The 8,582-nt window shown below is 38.1% G+C and overlaps 1 protein-coding gene across 3 annotated transcripts in view; it reads left to right on the top strand.

The window, feature by feature from the left end:
- The first annotated feature begins 213 nt into the window (after nt 1-213).
- The window catches only part of ZNF638 (zinc finger protein 638), a 77,009-nt gene continuing 68,640 nt past the window's right edge, over nt 214-8,582 (top strand). For 2 of the 3 annotated variants that reach the window (XM_040623329.1, XM_008699981.2), the window contains exon 1: nt 214-625. The gene's annotated coding sequence lies outside the window, so the exon portion shown is untranslated. The remainder of the gene's footprint in view (nt 626-8,582) is intronic. The other variant, XM_040623328.1, reaches the window with a different exon arrangement.

The following is an 8,582-nucleotide window of genomic DNA, read 5'->3' as shown; positions in this document are numbered from 1 at the left end:
AAATATCCACCATACAGGTAGATATTTTGATTGTGAAATGACACATGAAAAGATTTTTAGACTGTTAAGCTTTTAGATTGATAAGCTTCAACTGACTTCTAATTTCCTGACATTTTCAGTGACTGTGATATACATCGCATCATTGCTATAGGGATGCAAAAACAGATATAAGGCGAGAGCTTAAAGGCAGGCAAAATCTTAATCATACGAAGCATATGGTATCCAGGGCGAGATATTATTGAAGGCAAAAATGGTCAGGGAAGACTTCACGGAGGCGAGACAACACAGGTGTTAAAGTTTGCGCATGATTTGGTTGGGACAGGTACTGAGCAGACAGAGGCACGGACACGGGCGCCTGAGGACACCGTGGGCCCCGGCAACGCTACGCGCGCGAGCGCCCCCTTTCGGAATCAAGCTCCTCTGGTTCCTTTCTCGTGCCTCCCGGCGAGCGCGGTGCCGGCGGTACGCAGGCGCCCGGAGCAGCTGAGGGCTCGCAAAGGCTCGACAGGCGCGCATGCGTGCAGCTCTTTGGAGGCGGTAGCTTCTTCGGCGTTGGAGACTGGAGGCTGAGTGCTAAACTGTGTGGGGCGCAAATGGGATCCGGCTGTTAGTCGGGTAGGCATAGGTAGGACAGCTGCCTTGTGGCGGGTAGGGGGCTGGAAGGCGGGAGCCCACAGCGTGGGGGTCTTGAGCTTTTCCTGCGCGGTCCGGGCCGACTATTGTATCTGTGTCGCAGCGGCTGCGCACAAAATGGCGGCGGGCAGGCGGCGGGGGCGGGAGGAGGTTGGGGGACCCCCGGGATGGGAAGGGAAGCTTGGTTGCCCCGTTACCGCGTCGGTTCACTTCGCTACCCTGGAAGGCCAGGTCGGGCAACCGCGCTGGGACCTTGCTTCAGGAAGAGCCGCCTGACGCCGTTGCATTGGGCCGAGGAATGAGAACAGCCCTTTGGCAACGCTGTGGCGGCCCCTTCCCCATCGGCGCAGGGCCTGCCGAGGCCGCGCCAGGCCTGACAGCCAGAGGAAGCGGTGGTGCGGGAGCACCGAGGAGGGAGTAACCTTTCCCGTCGGGCCTTGAATCGAGGCGGTGGAGCTTGAGCTGAGCCCTGTGGCGAGCGATGTTGTGCAAGAAAGCGTGGAGAGAAGGGCATGTTTGTGTTTGGGGTTGGGGAAGGGGGAGTTGGGGTGAAGGGGGGGATGTTAGATCTAGCGGCTTTTGCTGGTCGCTGTGTCCTATGCCAGCCTTTTGCGGCCTTGAAAGCAAAGAAAATGTCACCTCTCTGCGGGATACAGAGGACTCATAAACGGCTGATACTTAATTTACACATTTCTCGGAGGTGTCGCGAATACGGATCGTTAGTGGTTTGTGTGTGATTCCTAGGCTGAGCCCCGTTCTCTTAAAGGTGGGGGGAGAATGTATACCACACAGTTAAATCCTTGAGGACGTTTGAAACAGATCTTTTGTTGTTTGAGATAATTGCGAATGAAGGAGACTTCTGTTAGTACAAAATCTTTGAACTAGACAATGACGGCTGCCTCTAGCTAATTTTTCTTAATCTTAATAAGATTTACTCTAAGGAGAAATTTGGGGGAAAAAAACCTATTTTAATCTGAAGGCTTTTTGAAGAAAAACTTAAAAGTTACCAGGATCCGGCAACTGAAGTTGATTCAGATTCTTTTTCTAACCGGCTTTGAAATTGTGCACAAAAAAATTTCTTTGTTTGCCCCCCCTCATTTGTTGTAAAGGGTTGACTTACTTATTGGGGATATTTGTTGATTCAGATTTGCAGTTGGTATTGATAAATTGGAAAAATAAATTTCCAAAAATGATTAATGAGGTTTATACAGAAAAATAAATGCATAATTTGTATTATTTTAGCAGCTTTAATTTTATTAGGCATTCTAGACTTAGCTTATGTTGCATTCTTTTTTTTAATTTGACAACATTTCATATACGTTTTATTTTGTATCCCCATACTCTAATATGCACTTTTAAATAATTATGTGCAATCCAACATGTTAATACAGTAAATATGCTGGGGCATTTCCTGCTTGGTTGTTGCTATCTGGTAAGGGGAAAGATAAAACAGTTGGAAGAAATCACAAAATCTCATTGGTTTCTATTAACTAGTTTTCAGAATGTATTTATTCATGTCACATATTTATTACCCTGAATATTGGTAATATTTTAGTCTTGTAATCTTTTTTGTCTTGGAGGGTGTACATAGCAGATACTCGTGTTTAGAAAAGACTTACTACAATCAGAGATCACTTTGTACTTCATGGCTGTCATAAAGATTTTTTCTCTTGGGTGCTCTTAAGGAGGTGATCTCTGGAAATTTTTATGTAGTGAAAGAAAATGCGAGACAAATAGTTTAGTGAAAGAATAGGCTTTGGAATCAGAAGATTTGGATTCAAATGTCTGTTTTTTTCTTACTGTATGTCTTAGATTTTGGGCAAGTTACTTTAGTCTTTCTGAACTTTTGTTTCCTTATCGGTAAAATGGTGATAATACTATTTCCTGCGTGGGATTGTTGTGAGAATTGAGAGAGACAATAAATATCCATTGGCACATACTAGGTGCTTAATAAATATTAGCTGATACTTTTATTACAAATGTTTAAGTTTCAGGCAGCATCTTTTGATAGTTTGTCTCTTGGGATATTCCCTTTTAGTTAAAAAGAAGCCTAAAGGAATTCTGATTAAATTGATAGAATTTTGGAGCTAAAAATCATCTAATATTTCATTAAAATATTTGGTTTATTTATAAATTTTATATGTGTCTCTCTTGTAGCACTTACCAAAATATATTGTAACCATTTATTTATATGATTGTTATGTTCATCTTTGTATCTGTCCCAGTGCCTGGTACGTATTCCATGCTCCTGAGTGAGCATGAGTTGAGTGAATGAACTCAGCTGGTAGTTACCAGAGCCTGGGTAAGAACGTAGCCCTCCGAGTCCAAATTGTGCTCTTTCTGCCATGACTTAATGTGTACTGGTCAAAGTTTGAATAAATCTGTCCAAATTCTTTATAAATTGCTTTATATACTAAGAATGAGTGCTTCCTGTATGGGTACCCAGTAACATTGTTTGGGCTGTTTTGCAAGGAAAGCGGAGCTACTGAATGGTGGCATATCGTGGTTTAGACCTCCTTCAGATTTTGAAAGTAATTCTGTTTGTGGCTGAAGCCAGTAAGCCCCATTTTGTATTCAGCATTACTTGCTCTTTTATTACTTCAACTCGATATAGATGTAGTATGAAATTTGTGGCTGAGAATGAAAATGAAAACAGCTATTTGGAAGATAAAGGAATAATGGAAAGGAAGATGATGAGGTGTAGAAATAAAACATAGCTATAATAATGGTCAGTGAGGGTCAAGAGCAAGGGTTTTGTCCTGAGGAAAGAATTCAGGGAGTACACGAGAGTTTTAAGTACACATATTTTGATACTTTCTTTGTGTTACCTTGGGCACATATATATTTTGGATTGTTTTCAACTCTTGACTCCCTTAAATACCGAAATAATTATTGTTCCAGTCTTTTAAGGTTTTACACACGCCTTATTTCTACAGTCTTCATTTTATTAAACTTTCAGCTAATCTCCCTGTTGTCCTGCTGTTGAGGGAATGTTGCCAACTTTGTTTTCTTTTGAATGTCTTCATTTCTTTAGAAAACTTTTTATTATGGAAAATTTTAAACATATACAAAAGCAGAGAGCATTTTGTAATGATTCATCTGTGTACCTATCACCCAGCTTCAATATTGCAAGCTAACGGTCAGTCGTGTCTCTACCTTCGACCCTATTATTTTTAAGCAAATCCCATGTCATTCAATTTATAGTTCAGAATTTTTCTTTACAATAGAGAAAAACATGCTTGTCACTCCTAAAATAATAATTCCTTAATGCCAGTGTTCAAATTTCCCCAATTGTGTCTCATATATCACACTCCTAGTGTGTATATACATATATTAATTTAATTTCAATCTCAACTACTATATTGAAATTTTCAGGAATTACCCAAGTCTTATTCAAAGAAACAACTATCTGCCTACTTCTTAAGTAAAGCATTTTGTTTACTATCTTAACACTTTCTGAGCACCTACTGTGAGTTAGGTATAATTTTTATTTAAAGATTTATTTATTTATTTTAGGAGGGGAGGGGCAGAGGGAGCAGGAGAGAATCTCAAGCAGACTCCATGCTGAGTGCAGAGCCTGAAGCAGGGCTCTATTCCTGAGATCGTGACCTGAGCCTAAATCAAGAGCCAGCCAAGAACTGGTCGCTTAACCGACTGAGCCACCCAGGTGCCAGGAGATATAATTTTAATTGTCACATCGCCATTCTGAAGTGGGTATTGTTTTTATTCCCATTTTTCACATAATGAAACTGAGGCTTGGGTTAACCAGCTTGCTGAGGGTCACATTTATAGCACTCAGCAGGACCAGAATCAATACAGAACTTAAGGTCTAAGTTCTTAAAAAACACTATGCTACATTAGTGTTAAATTTTACTTACGGGAGTTAACCAATTTTGCATGAAGTAATTCACTGGCACCCCTCCTAGCAGGGTGGATATCATCAGATTAGTTGAAATGTCCCCAAAGATGAGATTATTATGAATTGCATAATGGGCTGACTAATAGTCAATAGGGAGTGAACAGGATGAAGAAGAAGAAAAACAAAAATGTGTTTAGGGCTGATGCTTTTATTGTGTTGCATGTTTTCTGCCTGTTTCCATACTTATAGTATTTTTTTTTTTTTTTTTTTAGTATATAATTAAGGAGTTAGTCTGGTGTTGGACTGAAAAGGTTGGGTCATTAACCTTTGAATGAATTAAATCTCCGACAGGAATACCCTGTCTCTCCCTGCCTTCCCTCTTCTCTTCTTGTACTCATATACACATGTGGTTTTTTTTTTTTCCTGAACTATTTGAGAGTAAGTATTGTACTACTTAACCTTATTTTATTTCCTAAGAACAGGGTATTTTCTTTTGTAGTCATAGATAGTTAACAACCTTAGTAAATTTAACATTGGTAAAATTCTTTAATCTACCATTTTCTGATTTAGTCAATTGACCCAATAGTCTTCTTTATAGCACTTTATGGTTGTCTTTTTTTTTTTTTTCCAGTACAGTATCAGTCTACAGTCAAATAGTTGTATTTAATTGTCATGTCCTTTAGTCTTTTTTACTCTGGAACATTTCCTGGAGCCTTTCTTTATCTTTTGTGAAATTGACATTTCTGAAAAATACAGCCTCCTTTCTTTCTTCTCTGTTCTTTTTACTTCTTTCTTTTCTTTTGTAGTAGAACATTTCTCATTTTGGATTTGTCTGATGTTTCCTCTTGATTAGATTCAGATTATGTGTCCCTGGCCAGAAAAATCACGTAAGTGATGCTGGGTCCCCACGGTATCAAATCTGGAGGTGCATGATGTCCATCTGTCTGCTATGAATAATATTATGTTTGATAACATATTTGGTCAAAATGTTTGATTCCCCCCTCCACCCCCGAAACTAATTTGTGGAGAGACATTTTAAGACTATGCAAATGTCCTACTTATTAAAATTTCCCTCTAGATTTAACATGCACAGATGATTTTTTGTCTGAACCAATCTTTATTATTACGGTTACAAAATGATGATTTTTCAAGTCAGCAGTCCCTCTACATTTGCAGTGACTGATTGCTGTGGAGTTACAGGCTCTTGGTTTTTTCAGTGGTTTATAACTTTACTATCCAGTTTTTTCTTTTTCTCATTTCATATTTATATATCTTGCCTTGCACAGTGAAAGCCCTAGTTCCCAGCACTATCAAAACATTTACTTATTCGCTTAATCCTGTAACATACCTAAAGTAATTTAAGAATAGCTTCACCCATATCATTACCAAAAAAACTCCCCAAAACAAACTACTAAAAAGAATAAGAATTTATTTGTAGTTCTCCCCTTTTTCCTAGCTCCTCTAAAACTGAGAATATATAAATCAAATAGTGGGTTTATAAATTATTTGCATTAATTTTTTTAAGTGGGTTATAGTATGCATTTGAAAAATGAATGTTCGCTTTCAGTTTTAGATTTTTTACCTTCTTCCATCCTAGTGTTGGTTGTTAACATGCTCCTGAAAGTTAAAACTATATAATAAGATGTACTCCATGAAATATCATTCCCATTTTCTTTCAGTCCTTTGTATCCAGTATCCCAGATAGGTAATCAGCTTTTTTTTGTCTGTTATCCTACCTGTGTTTCTTTTTGTAACTGTAAGCAGATATATGTATTTTCTTACTTTAATTTTTTTATACAAAATGTAACATGCTGGGGCGCCTAGGTGGCTCAGTCCATTAAGTGTCTGTCTTCGGCTCAGGTCATGATCCGGGACTCCTGGGGTCAAGCCCCCACCTCCAGGTTCCCTGCTCAGCGGGGAGCCTGCCTCTCCCTCCCTCTGCCATTCCCCTTGCTTGTGCTATCTCATTCTCTCTCTGTCAAATAAATAAAAGCCTCAAAAAAAAAAAAAAAAAGTAACGTGCTATATATGCTTTTTTATGCTTTGTGAAGACTTTAAGGAATTTGGCATTTTAAGGAATTTGACCAAATAATTTAGGTATGCTTAACCAAAGATTTTGGAAACTCGTTTTAGGCAGAGACAGATGTATTTTGGCCTGTATGCTTCATGAAAGTGAACAACCTAATGGCAGGGAAGGCAAGAATACAGTTACGCCTCAGAACATTTGTGTCTGGGTAGTGAATGTCTTCGATACTATATTTACTTCTTAGTCCTGCTGACCTCTGTTATGTTGGCTTTATTTTGTTTCAGTGCTTGTGCTTTCTCAGGCAGTAAATATGCTATCAGTAGCATTTGGGTTTTATCAGCACCCACCACTTTTCTCATTTCTAGTTTTAAAAACAATCCCAGGGAAGATTTCTTTATTCCATCTCGGATCAGGGGGTTTCTCTCTGATTCATGCATTACATTTATTGAGGATAGCAAGGTAAGCAGGCTCACCGAAGCACTTCTCAGGGAGGCATTATTTACTATGAATACAGTGTGGTCTCTCAAGACCCATTTATGTATGCACTGCTTTTTAAAAAAGTACATGTAATTAATATATTCATCCTGTTTATCAAAAAATTGTTTTCCTGGAAATAGTAACTATTAAATCATTGCTATATGAGATGGGTAATGCATGGTTCTCATGGTGATCTGTTCCTGGCATTGTGCATTAGTAAGTTGAGCTTCCATTTTTTTTTTTATGTATGGAATCATAATGTTTATCAATCCGCTCAAGTGACAGTGAAGTTTGTGATGCCCTCCATGATACCAAATAATGTTTCTAATTGTCTTATTTTTTCTTCTGTTTTTTTGACAATTTCTTTGAGGTACCACATTTTGGCATTTTAACTTCTAATCAGTGTGGCTGGTGGCACCTTCAGAGTTATGACTTACCTTTTGTGAGACATGAAAGGACACTAGTAATGGTAGAAAAGAGTTGGCTGAGTGAGTGGATCCATCTCTATACTAGAAGATGAGCAGATTGAGTTTAAACTGAGGAAAGCATAGAAAGATATGTACTCTTTATATTAACTGACCAGTGTAATACCTGTATTCTTAGGTATGAAAGTGGATTTATATGTTGTCAGACAGACACTCTAACAAGATGATACCAAATGAGGCATGTGGGTATATATCTAGAAAAATCAATGGTTGTTTTCCCTTTATGTTAAGATTATAGAAAACAACTCTTCGGTGTGTCATGAGGGTGATTTTTCTTTATTGGCGGGGGGTGATAATGAACATTATTACTTTATAATGAGAAAAAGCAAAGCTATAAAATTTACATTTTATATATCTAGAATATAGCATGGAAAAAATACAGAGGAATTACAGGTTTTAGTTATGATCTTGCATCTTAGCTCTGAGGCTTCACTTAATCTGGAAAAACTGGGATTCCCTTGCTCACAGGTTGTTGTGAGGTTCCAGTGAGATAATGAATGTTAAAGTGCTTTGTAAACTGTGAAGTACTATAAAGTTGATGTTTGGGGTTTGATATAAATTTTTCCATTATGAATCTAATGGAGCCATTATGATCAGGCTGACTAATTTTTGATGATGCTTTTAGATTTCCAATTTCTTTACCAGTATCTATAAAGAAAATAAAGGATTCTCTTTCTTCTGAAAGATTACATTAGAGTAACAGGCAGTTTTTGATATTCCATGGTAGTGGACATCTCAGAAAGACTTCATGGGATCTAGTTCAATATCTTTTTAGTCCATCAAGCCATTTCTGCATGCCTGACTCAAAAAGGTCAGTTTCTATTAAGTGTTTCTAAAAGAATTTTTATGTTTGTTATTTTACTGAATATTTGTTGTTTCAGAGTGGCATGTTTCAGTTCTTAAAAGGGCATAGGAAAGAGTTAACTGCTACTTGTCTCAGTAATATAATTTTTTCAGGAGTTCAGAATGTTTCGTGACCAATAAATACCCTGGTTTTGGAAAATATTAAATATAGGAAAATAAAATGTTAACTGGAAATAGTATATTTCTAATTTCATACAGTAAGGTTTGGTGTATTTTTCTCCCCTTCTCATCCATGTGT

The sequence above is a fragment of the Ursus maritimus genome, unplaced genomic scaffold, assembly GCF_017311325.1.
Source record: "Ursus maritimus isolate PB19 unplaced genomic scaffold, ASM1731132v1 scaffold_6, whole genome shotgun sequence".
NCBI classification, from domain to species: domain Eukaryota; kingdom Metazoa; phylum Chordata; class Mammalia; order Carnivora; family Ursidae; genus Ursus; species Ursus maritimus.
The sequence above is the reverse complement of the archived record's forward strand: the minus strand, read 5'-3'. Positions and strand labels throughout refer to the sequence as shown.